Source organism: Rissa tridactyla, chromosome 2 (genome assembly GCF_028500815.1).
Source record: "Rissa tridactyla isolate bRisTri1 chromosome 2, bRisTri1.patW.cur.20221130, whole genome shotgun sequence".
Lineage (NCBI taxonomy): Eukaryota > Metazoa > Chordata > Aves > Charadriiformes > Laridae > Rissa > Rissa tridactyla.
The window spans coordinates 134,243,198-134,258,984 of NC_071467.1; positions in this window are offsets into that span (position 1 = coordinate 134,243,198).

Below are 15,787 nucleotides of genomic sequence, written 5' to 3' on the forward strand. Positions count from 1 at the left end.
TTGAAAATCAGACTACTTTATTCTTTCAGAAGAACTCAGGAAAACTGACTAATACCTTCTTTCTTTGATCACAGCCATGCCCAGGAAAAAGACAGACCAGAAGTTTTCCCCTTTCTCCCGAGCCCGAGGCAAGAGCAAATAGTTCTGCTTTCCTAGCAACAGATATTCTGATTGGAGAGCGATTCCAGGACTTCATGTCTTTTTGCTAGTTTATTCGCTGATTAAAGAGTTTTCGAATGTGGTTTTGGTCTCTTCTGTTATCTAACAGGTGGTGGCTAGAATTCAAATTAAAAAAGAAAAAAAAAAAAAAAAAGGAGGCAAAAATTACTGAAAGCCTTTGGCCAAAATCAGAGCTTAATCAGAACCAGAATCCCTTCTGACTCCTCCGTTGCTGATTCATACAGTAGTAAAGGATACTGCCTTCAATTAACTGCAATCATCATTTATATCATATCATTTACAATTGAATTAACTCATTAGAAGTAATGGATTACAGCATGAACTTCACAAGAGGAAAAATATCTCATCTCATGTAAAAATGCAGAGGTGAAGTCAAAGCCTTTAGTTCAACGATGCAGATGCCAAACAGCTAACTGTGTGTGGAGGGGACGTGCACTGCACATGCCCATTCATGGTCTCTGTGAAACGTGTTTCTCTAAGAGCAATCAGAGCATGGGGACGTCCTAGGGGATGTCTTTTCACAACCGCAGCACCTTGTGTGGCTCTGCTTGACATTGCCCAACATCATCTCAGGAAAGGAAATTGCCTGAACTTTTTCGAGTCTGTTGATTGAGCTGTTTATTTCCTAAACATTATCAGATTTTGAAAGATTTGTTTTGGCAAATAATGACTTTTCCTATTTTCCTGCTGAGTAAAGTTATGCTGGCTCAAATTACTTGTCAAAGATTTATTTTTCAGTAGATGTTAACTATCAAGTCCTTTTTCCTTTTTTTCTTTCACTATGCATTCAACAAAATCAGCTGACACTGAAGGTTTACACCAGGTCTACGCACTGCAGTATCGTGTTTCTAATTTATTTTCAAAACTCCTTTGAGTAGGTCTTATTGAAGAATAGAGTCAGACTTCTTTGGAATTGGTTCCCTGCTACAAGCATCCTGGCAAGCAGCACTAAATCCACTTCCCTGGAGTAAGTCCACCCCCAGTACCTTGATTCAGCCTCCATCTGCTCTGTTGGCTGCCCCTTTTCCATCCCTTTCCTGCAGCATGTAGCTTCCAGGGGCAAGGCCTGCAAGGGCATCTGTATCTCGTATGGGCTATGTAGGATGCAAAATCACCAGCTTTGGTATTTTGACTAACTTTAGACAAAGGTAGAGAACACGAGACTCTCAGGACACATGCAGAAATAATTGCTTTCTCGTAAATTTGAGCTATGACCTCTTTACACTGCACTAGTAGAATGTAAATAATCTCAGAACTGGGGTAAATACAGTGCCTGTTTTTTGAGATTGCTCTCTCCTGGCAATGTTAATGTGAAGGAGCCTGGATAGAGGAAGTTACATCTCCCCTGGACCAGACAGTGCTCACCATAAAGTTTTGGTTTCCTGCTGTAGCAGAGACACAGAGCTCTGTGTGCAAAGAGAGAAAGACAGACTGCGGTCCCGGGGCACTCAGGGCACGAGGAAGCCTGAAGTTGTACTTGCCTCTTTATTGGCACTTCAGGAGTATCTGAGATGGATAGAGGTTTGAAGCCCTCCATGCTGCAGGTGAGCATGGTCTGTAGAGCTGCTTTAAGGGTGAACTGAAGGTGGTCCCTGAGACAGAAGCAAGGGCACTTTTATAGCACAAGAATTGCAGATCTTTTAGCCTCAGGTCTTGGGAGACTAACTGCCACACATGGTAGGCACAGCTGGTGGATATTCTCTTTTTAAATTATTTCTACTTAGACCTCCTTGTCAAACAATCCTGATGCCCATCATCTACTGAACGGACATAGATGAGCTTGGTCGTCCCATATCAGAAATCCCTCATAAACTTATCCCTTCAAAAACAAAATGCATTCTTTAATAGTGAATGCGTTTCCTCCTACAGTTTATAATCCTCACTCTGTCTCACTTGCAAATCATTCCCATCTTAACTCAGCAGCTGTTAGTTTGGCATATTTCAGGGAATATTAACACGCTGAAACTCTGGCCACAGGATTCAAGCAGCTCAAAACACAAGAAGTCTTTTGACAGGGTAAATGGCAGTGTTTATCAGTCCTAAAACGAGCTAGAACCACCAAAGAGACTTGTAAGAATGACACACGCCCTGTCTTTTGCACACTTACTAAGTTTACTAAGTGAAGTATAGCTAGGTTGTCGCTAAGGGCAATTTCATCAACTCTTTCCCAAAGCCTTCGGCTGTGCTGGCGAGTCAGTGAATTGCAGAGGTAAGTTCCAGGATGGCTCACGATGCATTAGGACCTGCAGGAAGCACCTCGCAGCAGGGAAGGGTTCACTGTAGATGATGGGCAAGCACAGGCTGCGTGGAAACTGCTGGAAATGCAATGACAGGCTAAACTGAGAGAGGCAACAGGACAGAGCCAGTAGACTACTTAACTAAGTCACCTCAGTGGTTAAACGGTAGTCAGATAAATAACTCCACATGCCACAGTGCCTCTTCAGAAGTCATAGCCAGATATAATTCTCCCACCACGCTTTCTAGAGGGTGACAATCATGACGACCATTGCAATAATTCAAATATGTTTCACCTTAGTCAGATCTAATGCTACGGGGATTTTATCTTTAACTTCATTTGACTACGTCACATAGTATGATCTTGTTTGAACTGCACCTTTTTCCTATGGGAAACAAGCATTCATCTTCATTATCCTTTATGTTGCTTCTTAGGTATCCTTTTCACACCTTTGTCATGCTAAATGCTATTGAGTTTGCTATTTTTTCCATGAAGTATTGGAAACATGTACTCATTTCTACCTGTGACTGGGATACATCAGGAACTCAGAAGCAAAGATCTCAACTACTATAAGCTGAAATAGCTCACTTACGGACTTTTTGATTCTAATTTTCTAATTCCAGTTTTATCTGAATGAAGAATCAAAACCTCCTTTCTCACTCGTTCCCAAACCATTTGTACCAGAGAAGAGGGCAATGAAACCTTTAGTTTTCTTATCTCATAATTATTAGTCACTTCTAATCTGTGTAACTGGATAAAAACCCACAGGATGGATTCTATAACTGTAATGTGTGTCCAGCAATAACAGTGGAGAAAGCAACACTCTTCCAAAGTCCAGCAGTTGTATTCCAAAAAACAGACTAGACGGGAAATTAAAAACAGCACAGCAGACATCTTTTTCCTGGGACAATGAAGTTAAATTTGTCCAGTTGCAGGCAAAAGAAACAACAAACAGTTGATTTACATGAAGAGACAACAAAAAACTGTGATCAACGTTTGTCTGTGTGCATGCATTTCAGTTAAGTATGAACATGTCTGTAACTGCACAACACCACAAATTAAAGACCAACTCCTTACTTTGTTGTTTTAGATGTACTGTTTTCTCTGTGACCACTGCTATTGTACAAGTTATCTGGAGCACACATCAAGTGGTCCACAGTTCATTAATCTGATAAAATTAGTCAGCATGTTCCACTGACATTTTGTATGGTTAGCATGTCAATCGTCTCTCGTCAATTCAGCATACCTTTCTGAAAAGGCATTTCCTAATCCCCGGGCTGTAATCTCATTAGCACTGCTTGATTCTAACCAAATAAATAGAAGTAAAGACTGATTGCCCGGTCAAAGCACTGTAGCTCAACTCATGAGCTAAGAGTTTCAATTATTAATTTACCTCAGTGGAACTATATTGATATACATCAGCTGGCAGCAGATCATGGAAGCTCTTATAATCTGAGGTCTATATTACATTACACCAGAGCTGGCTCAAGTACTAGTAGCAATGGAATACTGCATGGGCTAATTTTATGCAGGAAAAGCCAGTTCTGATGATTAAGGGACACCAAGTTCTGTTTACATACCCAAGCAAGCTCATTAAAATTGAGCTTGTGTATTTTGGTGCAACACTGCAGTGAAGTATACAGTCCATTTTTGCCTTGGTAAGTGTAAACTTCTTACTTGAAAGCAAGAAGTTAATCACACTGGCAGGAGAACCATGGAATACCGAACCTCCCTAAAGTCTAGACCTCCAGTCTGAATCTCAAGCGCACTGAGGTACCTTTGTGCTTCTCTGTCCTTGCAGAGCTATGCCAATTCCTGCTTGGCAAGTCACTGGAGGAGTGGGTAAAGGAATCCTCAATTTTTAAATCATTATGGCAGAAGTTGTTCCAAATGCTACAGTGCTACTGTATTCATGATGTAATCGAGTGGTTTTAAAGCTACGCCTTGCAACTGAAGGATAGAGTGTGCCTTGGGTTTTCTCATGCACAACTCATTCTTGGGCTCTGGCTCATCTTCCTAGAGTTGTCGATCCCTCAGAATATTTTGAATTATGCCAGGAGCGAAATTTGGGGAGGGTTCTCGTAAGTATTAGTGGAGGAGGAGTGCAAACTTGACTTAAAGCTGCCTTTGTGCCCTGCAGCTGGAATGGCACTGAGTGTTCCTGAGCTATAGCCAACAATCTGTCCCTCAAATCAGTACAGAGACGTAATATGCCTGACAGTCTCAAAAGCAGAACCGCACATTTTGTTGAGCTGTATAGTGGTTTTAGGGTGAATCCCCCTTTTTTTTCCCCTTCCAGGGTTGTGATGGGGCCACCAAACTGGTTTATATTTGTAATCTATTCAGGACTGGATTTTGTGTCACCAAAAGTGAATAGCTTTTACATATGCTTGCTGCATGATGAAATTGTAGGCAAACAACCAAAGAAAATAGGTGAAGTTCAGGAAAATGAGTTAATTTCTTTTGTAAAGAATACATATTATGGTATATATATTGAATCCTCATTCATGGCTCATCCTCTTACGCCACTCTAGCAACATAAAATAATCCTTATGCAGTTTAAATGCCAGTACAGTTTTATTTACTGTCACCATGGGGCCCTGTTATAAGGTTTTCTATTGAGCTGAAAAATGGAACCACAATTTTTACCATATCACTTCTTTCATTGACCTATCTTCTCCCAAAGTTTACCGTCCAAAGCTGTATTACCAGTTCTAGTATAATGTCCCAGTGTAAGTAGAGGGAATATTTGCACAAACCAGGTCTTTCTTTAATAAGAGTTTAAGAAAAAAAAAAGTCAAAATTGTGTCCTTATACTTCTTTTTGATAAGGGCATTCTAAAACCCACCAACATACAATGTTTTTGTAATAATTACTTAAAATAGGAAGCAGTTAAATGAATGTAATCCACCTCTCCCAGTTAACATTATACCATTTCATTTATTAAACAGACCAGGTTTGTTATATTTATTCTCCATTACTACGTGGAAGTTGTGGTTTTAACATTTACACATTTCAGAATATTACTTTTTAATGTTTAAACATGTCAAGTGATTTTGACCAGACCAAAATCCTGAATCCTGTAACAGGTACAGATTTGCATTTTCTGGATGCTGAAAGTAAGTGTTGAAAAGAGCAGGTAATCAATGGTACAGAGTGCTGATGTTATAGTCTACCTTTTTATTACAGAATTAGGTAATAAATCTCTCAAAAGTGGATATTTCCATTACTTAAAACTAACCTGAGGCAAACCAAGGCCTGCATTTAACAGAAGAATGGTCTTTGAAAGAATGGTAGGAAATGCCTATTAGTCATCAGTCCATTCTCCATCTAACACTGCATTTCTTCTAGGAGAACCCGTGTCCTCCATCACTTCCTCTAGCCCTGCTACTAAACAAAGATGATAGATGGATCTTCTCAAATGTCTCCTGGAAAGAGATCAACACAGTAGAAGTTAATTGCCATACAAAGAAACCGTACTGCCTCTCATGCAGATATGGGTGAGAAGAAACTGCACTGCAGCTGGCAGATGGTAAAGTAGGTAAGAGGCTAATCGCATCCTCAGGGTACACCCTTGGTCCCAAAGGGGTAAGGACCTGAACATGAAAGCACAGATTGTTCTACTATACCAGGGCACAGGCATGTGCATGTTTGCTGTATTTCTTTTTCCTTCCTTCTCTCTTACCTTGCCTCTTTCCTCCTTTACTTCCTTCCTTCTTTCCTAGTGATTCTGTAATGTCTAATTGCCTATTTTTTAAATGCAATCTTTTTAGGATCTGTATTTTTATTAGAAATGTTGACTTCTTTTTTCTTTTTTCTTTTTTCTTTTCTTTTTTATAAAAAACCAAACCTTAGGAAACATTTGATCTATCAATTAATAAGTCTTTAACCAAACACGGTAAAGAAGGGAACAATTGGACAAGCCTTTGCATTTGGCAGGAATCTTTAAGACTCACTTTGAACAGCTGGACTCTTTACAGTCCTTGTGATGCAGATTAAATGAAAATAATACATGGCAGAAAACAGCTAAATCATTTGAACTTCGCAAGTTATAGCCTAGAGCCATTTCACTACAGCTCATTAGGGAGTTTATGTTTATAATGTAATGCCTTTAAATAGATTTGATTTTTCTAAACAGGGTTTTATAAATTAGAACTTTCCCAGGGGGCTAACCCAGCGCAAGCTGTTCCAGTTGTGGAGCACATCCTGACTGAAGAGGCAGGACTACTGAAGGGTTTGCTTAAAAATGCAGAGCCCTGTGCATTGTAATTACGTGAAGGTTTAGGAGTATCGCAGTCATCTATTGTATGAATAATACCCAGTATTTCTGCAATGCATTCACAGGGTTGCCAGCCTCTCATATTTGGAAGCAAGCATCATCCGCTCTGCCCCCAATATTGAGATAGATTTAAAAATCATGAGATATTACAGATAAATGTGGTGTTAACTTACTTTTCAGCTCTTCATTCTCTAGTTGTTATGCTTTTCAGTCTTCTAATTTTATTTCTGCAATAAGGAAAGTTTGTCACTCTTTTCCTCAAAAAAACCAATGATTTCCTTGTATTCTTCTAATTAGCAGGACCCAAAGAAACTCTATATTCATTTTGATGCAAACACAGACTTTTCTTAGTGCTACTTTTCAGAATTCCTTCCTTCCTTCCTTCCTTCCTTCCTTCCTTCCTTCCTTCCTTCCTTCCTTCCTTCCTTCCTTCCTTCCTTCCTTCCTTCCTTCCTTCCTTCCTTCCTTCCTTCCTTCCTTCCTTCCTTCCTCCCTTCCTCCCTTCCTCCCTTCCTCCCTTCCTTTCTTCCTCCCTTCCTTCTTCACCTTCTTCATATATGCTTCATATATGAACAAAACACAGGTCTGGTACTGTTACCCTTGGTTATCATTGCAAGCTGAACACTATGCAGCAGTTTTGAAATATTTTCACAGTACTTCAAGCACATCACAGTAATTACATTGTTTTCACTGATAATTAGTTTTCCTGGGATACTTTCTTTTTCTGTTATATCAGCTGGAGCAAGATAGGTCTGTATTTTTCTTTGTGGATAATTTCACATTATCTTAAACTTTAGCAAATATGAAATACCACCTAAAACTACTACAGGAAATTATGCAAATATAAAGTGAAAAGATAAACCCACCACTGTTAAAGTATAGCATATCTAGGGGGATCCACGTGTAGGATCATGCTGCTGGTTCCTTTTTTATAGTTAAGTATGGGCCTAGTAAGTACTTCCAATCGCCTTCCAATATTTCAAAAGAGGAGCCCATGTAATCACAGACAAGGAGCCTAATTTACTTTGAAAGGCATTGTCCTACAGAGCAGCAGCTCTTCTGTCTCATGATCAGAAGCATTCCCAAAGGGACTTCCAGATTCCAGTGACTTTATTCCCAGACCACTTTTTCTGGAATGTGCGCTACAGAATAGAGCAAGATACTAGTTCAGGTTTCGCTATGCAAGGGAACTTCATCTGCTGTGTCAAGAACGTGAAGATTTAGGAAGGGCAAATCTTAGACTCGGGCTTGCATGCACTTTTTACACAGCCTCACAAATCACGCCCCTTTTCTGAGACCTCTTCCACTCCAGGTGAGGCTTTGGACATCCACATTCTGTAGAAAACAGATGGGTTCTACCCGCAGGTACTTGACAAATGTACCATATTTAGAGGTGCAGCGAAAAGGATGTACCCAGCTGTGAAAACCTCTACAGGCAAATTTCTTTCCCTTTTGCACCCTTTGTTCCTCTTAGGAGCAAAGTCAGTGTGGAGTCTGCTGAAGCAGGGAATACCAAGTACATACGTGGCAACTTACTCCATGTATCTCACCACTGCCCAAGATGCTGCTGACAAGCCCTTGCACCAAGTTAAAGTTAGAAGTATTATACACTATCATTCAAAATTGTTTAGACTTTTTCTTTTGATTCATGCCGTTGCTGTATTTTGTACATCCTCCTGACCACTCTTAGCAGCTGTAACAACACTTGTGGTATTACCAGTAATTTGCAACTTATCAAACATGATTGAACCTTGTTCTTTTGTGTAAACGAAACAGAACTCTCTGGTTAGCTTTCTTTATACTTTGGAAATAGTGCAAAGGAAACCAAGTCTATATTTGCATGCCAGACAATGAAACATAACACACAGTGTATACATGCCTTTGACACTGTAATTACTAGCTGTTGTTTAGATTCCATGTATGGTCACTGGCTTTGGCTGTGTTGGAATCAGCTGTATCAACATTTAATCAAAGTCTTATAGATTTTGGTTGTATATTTTTCTAATGTCAAAATGAAATGCTGAGACTAAAAAATAAGTTCTTGGGTAAGAAAATGCATGCCCACTGCACTGAAAAAATAATGAACCTTTGTGGCATAATGAACAAAGCGCATTGGAGGTTTTGTCTGTAATGAAGCACAACAGAACAGGCAATTTTCAATTTGATTTACTTGTTCAAGATTTCAGCAACTTTTGATGAATGCTTCTGGAAGTTGTACTTGAAACTGTGTTAATGTTGCCTTGTTTACCAAGCTTAGCTTGCTGAACTCTTCTTAGAAATGAATCCTGCGAGAGGCTATTGTGCCTCTGCCATGCCTTGGTCTGAACCATATCTGGTCTCTGAAAAAATGTGCTGGTTATGCAAAGTCAGTGTCCACCACCTCAGATTGCCCTACAGAATCTCAATAAAGGGCACCGAGCATGAATGTAAGCTCATAAAATTATTGTCTGTGCTTTAAAGTGCTCACAGACAACATAGATGAGCTCTGGGCACCGAGCACACAGCAGTGAACCCCTGGAGAACATTCCCTGGGTGGTTCATGCAGCTTTGTACCATGCTCAGTAAGGTGGAAGAACATTTTGTGCACTGAGGAGGAATAGTTAAAGTGGAAATCATAAAATGGAATGTGCCTTTTGAGTAAGTCCTTGTTCTATTAGTCTTACAGTCCAGCTTACTTTGGAAAAAGTTTGAATAAAAGGAAGCAGTCAATGCTTTGCCAAACACTTTCCAGCTAAATTCATGGTCCCATTGAAATGCTCCTCCTGCTATGAAACAGTCCGCTTAAAGGTGTCAGAGTCCTATCTGATTTTTATATAGGAATAATTGCTTTTGAAGTCCCATTTTTTTGCTGGTTATCTCTATAGGACTGGGGAACCAGTCGGATTAGTGCAACTCAAGAACATGATGGAAACCAGGATTTCATTCTTGAGCAAATACTTACTTACCCAAATTAGCACACATGAAGTCTTTATTTCTGAATGTTTCACTACATCCAAGCCCACAACAGAAAAATGAGAACTCTTGCAGTTGTCAGCCATCATTAGACAAGTCCTTTAGCATTCCCAAGGAAAGGAGAGCATAGGAGTCATGAGACAGCATAGATGAAAAAGCAAGCTGAAAATAGTTAATGAAAAAGTGGGGGTGCTGGTTAAAATGAAATAATGAGTAAATACAAACTGGTCCAGGCCTTCAGGCCATATAAGTGAGTAAACTTTTATTGCTCACAGCAGAAGCGGTAAACTCTTAACCTGCCTTTCCCCCTGAATATACCACTGAGAAAAAATAACAGTCATTTTTCTGCTTTGGAAAGTAAAAAGGGATGGGGGGAGGGAAAGGGGAAAGGAAAGGAGAAGGGGAAGGGGAAAGGGAAGGGGAAGAGGAAGAAAAGAGAAAGGGGAAGGGGAAAGAAAGAACGGAGGAAGGGAGGAAGAAAGGAAAAAAGAGAGAAAGTATGAGAAAAGGAAGGAAGGAAAAGAGAAGAGAGAGAAAGAGAACGAAAGAGAGAAAGAGAGAACAAAAAGTAAGAAGAATGAAAGAAAAATAGAGAGAGACAGAGAAAGAGAGGGAAAGGGAAAGAAAGAGAGACAGAAAGAGAAGGGAGGGAGGGAGGGAGGAAGGGAGGAAGGGAGGAAGGAAGGAAGGAAGAGAGAGAGAGAGAAAGAGAGAGAAAGAGAAAGAGAGAGGGAAAGAGAGAGAGAGAAAGAAAGAGAGGGAAAGAGAGAGAGAGAGAGAAAGAAAGAAAGAAAGAAAGAAAGAAAGAAAGAAAGAAAGAAAGAAAGAAAGAAAGAAAGAAAGAAAGAAAGAAAGAAAGAAAGAAAGAAAGAAAAAGAAAGAAAGAAAGAAAGAAAGAAAGAAAGAAAGAAAGAAAGAAAGAAAGAAAGAAAGAAAGAAAGAAAGAAAGAAAAGAAAGAGAAAGAAAGAAAGAAAGAAAGAAAGAAAGGAAGAAAGAAAGAAAGGAAAGAAAGGAAGAAAGAAAAGAAAGAAAGGAAGAAAGGAAGAAAGGAAGAAAGAAAGAGAAAGAAAGATGCCTGCATTGTTCCAGCTAGCCCTATGTTAATTAAGATTGCTTCTACCTTCTAACAAGCTACAAATTTAAGTTGGCTACTTACTTTTACATCTGGAAAGTCTGATGAGTGACAGACCTCCTTTCTTTTTCAATTATTGCACTCACTAGGATCATAAAAAAAGAGTAAATCTTAACAATTTTGTTCACAGGATAAGACTGAACTTTCCAGAGTAGTTAATCGCATTGCTGATAAAAATAATATTGACTTCATGATTATAGCATTATGACACTAACAGGTCAAAGAAGCTTACAGTGCAGAAAAGTTAAGGAGCTACTGAGCAATATTGACATGGATTAAATGTCAATTAAATGCCAGTTTGGTACCAGTTACAAACTTCTTCAAGGCTTCTTTTAGGAAAAATTATTTATTTACTTAAAATTTCAGTGTTTCATTTGAATGTCAATTCTATCAAGAATAATTTAAAAATCCTTGGAGAATTCAAATTCCCTTTTTTTCTATACAGAGTGTTAGATGTATCTTCTGTCCAGATGAACCTACAGGTGGGGCTGTGGCTTCTGGTGAGTGAGATGAATGGCTGTGAGAAAGTAGGATAAGAAACTTGACTGCCACAAAAACATAGAGGGGCTTTGGGTAAAGAGGAGAAATTTTATCATTATGAAAACAATGCAATATTGTTAAAGGAACAGTCACTACTGTCAATGTGATAACGGTAGTAAATCTGTCCATAAATGACTAAGCAATAACAAGAAAGACAACTCTTGATGAAGATCAGTGTTAAACATCAAAACAGCCTTCACCTAGCCATCCTGGAGAGATTTCTCTGGAGCTGGCTTTCATGTGGCTGATATTAATACAGTAATTCTGTATTCAAACCTTCGTGACTGAGAGCAGCATTCGGCCTGATAGCATGTAGAGAGAACGAATGAAAAAGTAAAAAGTTTAAATAAACAACCAAAAGTGCTTCTAAGACATTTCCTTGTGGATAGATCTAATTATACAAAAACAGTTGGGGGTAAAAAGGAATCTCAGTAAAACAAGATATTTTTTTTTTGGCTGAAACATTTTCATGTTTGATCATGGTTAATTACTCCTAAAGGATTTTATTATTAGGGGAGCAACATAAGTAACAGCTGCTGCTATTGTTACTTACTAAATTATTTGCATTATAAACCCTAATTTTCCCATGGACAAAATTTGCTAGAAACCCACTTTTTGGACCGCAGTGTTCTACTCTGACTTTCTAAAAGTCTGGATGCAAATGATTTGGACAATTTTTTAATATGAGAAATCTGAATTAGAAAAACACTTCTGCAAATTTTTCCCCCTCCAGGCTGACCAACCACTGAATGGCTGTAGATTGTGTTTTGAACTGGAATTACTTCTCACTGAGAGGCACTGTGTAGCTTTGTTCTGGATAAAGCAGACTTAGGGTTGAGCAAGTTTTAAGCATTCTAAAATTGAAATTTGAGTAGATGGTACAGAAGAAAAGACTTTTCCTCTGACCATTAAGCGGCTAGTCAAAAACCCACTAGAGAAAATGCAAAGCCTTTAGCTGGTTTTGGTGGGCACTGGCTTGGGGTTTAAATATTCCACTCACAAATAATAAGTCATCTGTGAGTTTAATAAGGACCAAGGTAATCCTTAGAAAAACTCCAAATTGTTATAAGCAACTGAGGCGCTGGGCAGAAAAGACCACCCTTTCCTGGCTCCAACACTTTTCTCTCCAAAGCAATGAATTCCTGAACCCAAAACATAATGCAAGAAATCCTGAGGTCCTCATTTTTCTACATAAGTTTTCCACTGATTGTCCTTCGCTTTCTCATCATAATCCTTAAGTAGCTGAAACAGTGGAAGTTGGAAACCTGTCATGTAAGGTATTTGTTAATGGCCAAACCCATTCCCATAAAGGGTTTTCTTGCAGAAAAATTAATGGCCTGCTGAATGAAAGGGAAGTCCAGGATTTAGAGAAGAGCACCATTTTGTGGGGGTTCCTCACATACCATAAAGCAGGATGTAATTAGAGCTACGTTCTTGCGGGAGGATCAGCCACCCACAGAACCTCTGCATTTTGCCTGAGAAAAAGATGTGCTAAAAATAGGTTGAAAGAAGCAATTCCCTGGAACAGCTACGCAACTGGACTCAAGCAATTTCACCTACACTGCTCCTGTCTCAGTATGTCTGTTCAATGCCCTGCCTAGCTTCTTATTTTGGACAGTATTTACCTGAAATAGTCTGCATTGCATATGGGTGTGTAAGTGTTTATAGGCATGGCGACCTCCCCAAGTGCCCCCAGCTGGCAGATATATTTGGAAATATTTTGAAACATTTTTGAAATATTTTGAGAGCTTAAGGATAAGGTAAAATGCCACTTCTGCTCTGAAAGCCACAGGATTACAGCAGCTTCTACCAAGGAACAGGACCTCCAGATGGTGTCTGGACAATTAGTTCCAGATTGTGGAACTTGCACGTTTTTTTCTGGAAGAGGGCCGGTGGGGTGTTTCAGTCCAAAAGAGCTTCAAAGACTGAACTTCAAAATAAAATAAGACAATTACATGCAAAAATGTTCACTAATGCACTCAAGCCCTCAAAAGTGAGGGAATAACCTGATTACATTTAAAATGTAATTTAATAGTCATATACCTGATTTTGACTAAATTGCAAAGAGTAACTTGCAGCTATAAATGATTCCCTTGGTCTTTTAGACACGTGTCTCATATTTAGGGCCAAAAAAGGCAGATTCCTTGAGTGTCATTGATATGAGTAAAGGCAACAAAAGCTCTACTTAGGTAGCCTGCTGTAGCTCAGACAGAGGAAGCAGAAATAGTGAAAATATGTTGGTTTAGACAGGAATTTCAACAGGTTCTTTCCGATAATTTTTAATGTACTCCTTATGCTTTATTACTATATTTTTTACTAAGAATATACTTTACTAATTAATATAGTTGTAATTCTCACACTTGTACACATACATGACCTTGCATCAGTATATGTCAAGTATCAATTTTCAATATATTCCTGTTGTGAAAAATTGGAAGAGTATTGACAACATGTTATCAAATTACCTTATGACACAGAAGAAAACTTCTATAAACTTTATACAGAAATAAAATAAATAAAATATATCTATCGCTATCCAAGCACCTCCAAAGTACATTAAAATAGAAAGGAAAAATATAAAACATTATAATTTATATACTTCTTTTGTCTTTCCCAAAAGGCTTGACTGTTCTATGCTTTAGAAGAGTGTGTTTGGCATCTGTATATTTAGGTATATAAAATAAGAATATAAAGCTTGATTATTCAAGATGCTGGCAAAAAAAGATCCTGGAAAAAGTAATTAAACACATACTTGACTGGCATGTTTGAAGTAAAGCAGTAGAGTTACTTTTAAACAGTTTTGTCTATATTTTTCAATACTTCAAGCCAAATTATTCAACACTTCATGCGATCCAGATTTTACTGAGCAAAACTACATCACACAATTATTTTTTGGATTTTGTTCTGAGTTGTCCTTTTTTTCCCCTAGCATTTGCATTCAAACACCTCTCTGGAATGTGCACAATTTAATTCTTCCAGAAAAACATAGCTGTTGGTGGGAAGTCCTGTTCTCAAGGGAAGTGTTGATTCGTCATCTAACTGAAGCCAAATTCATACTGGGCTTTGAGTATCAGGATAGTAACATTGATCTGGAAATTGTATTCTGCAGGGAAAGCAGTGAATGGTGTGCAGGGGTAAGACACCTGTGTTACTAAGCTCTCAGCATGCTGAATTTTGAAATGTCTAGAGCTTTTTCAGTGTGACTGACTTTTTCATTATATTAAGCAGCTGTAGATAAAAAAAAAAAAGTACTTATGAATTAAGATGCCCAGATCAGACCCATGTTCATTAAAATGGGACACAGTATTCTAATTCATCATGGAAAGAGATGAAGATTTTTATCCGAAGTGTTAATTAGGCTGAAAAGATACCAGAGTTACAGTCCCTCTTAAAATGTCCCCCACAGTAGAGACATGTTAGGTGATGAAGACCACACCACAAAGTATTTCAATCTTTCTGCTGTCCACGTTTGTCTTTGTTCATGCATGCTTCTTCTAAGTGGTGAGTTGATGATTCGCACCAGACACAAAGGAAGTCTAGACTAAGGTATGTGAATGCTACTGTCTCTTCTGCTTATGCTTGGTCAACAGTTTGCCCAAGATACTAAAATGTGTGTGTGAATAGCTATTGCAGATTCTTTTTTAAAGCTCTACAATACCTTTTTTCACTCTAGGTGGATGCTTGGAATCTAGGAATGCAAGATATACACCGTGCTTGCCAACAAATCAGCTGAATGTCTATGGCATTTGTTAATTAGCAGAGAAATTAGGAAGTAGCTCTTGTAAAACTAAAGAGGGTATAGAGTGCGTTTACTTTGCAGGCTTTCCAACTCTGCCTGTTACTCCAGTGTCTGTCAAAAGATGAAGACCAAAAGTTCCTAGAAAATTAAAGAAGAATTTGTGCATAGAGATGATTTTTGTTAGAACTGGAACTGGCTGAAAACTGGACAAAAATACTTCATATCTACCAGTATTGAGAAGAAATCTTTAATAGGCTTTATTTCTTTGCCCCAAAGAAATCAAGAGTAACTCAAGTAAAATCTTTTGAGCTGTAGTAGTCACAGCTAGTGTAAATATGAGGAGAACCGGTTCCTTCGAATGAAAAAGTGAATGTAGTGTATCTGGCTTAATCATTAGTCTGGTATGGAAAATGATATTGTCAGTGCCAAAGATCATAGAAAAATGTGTTTCTCTGAAACACTTGTGAATGATCCATTGAAAAATCTGGCTGTGGAAAGATAGTAAAATACCTGTACATCAAATATTCATAGCTGTGTATGAGGCATCTGTTACACTTCCGTATGGCTGAATGATAGGACAACTCACTAATATGAATGTAATCAGTAAAAAAATAAATCATTTTCTCTCTTTTTTGACTGCTTGTATTATTTTTTACTTTTTATCTTTTTTTTTTATCCTTCCCCCCCCCAATTTCCTATTGAATTCAATTAAGATTCAGAAGCATGCC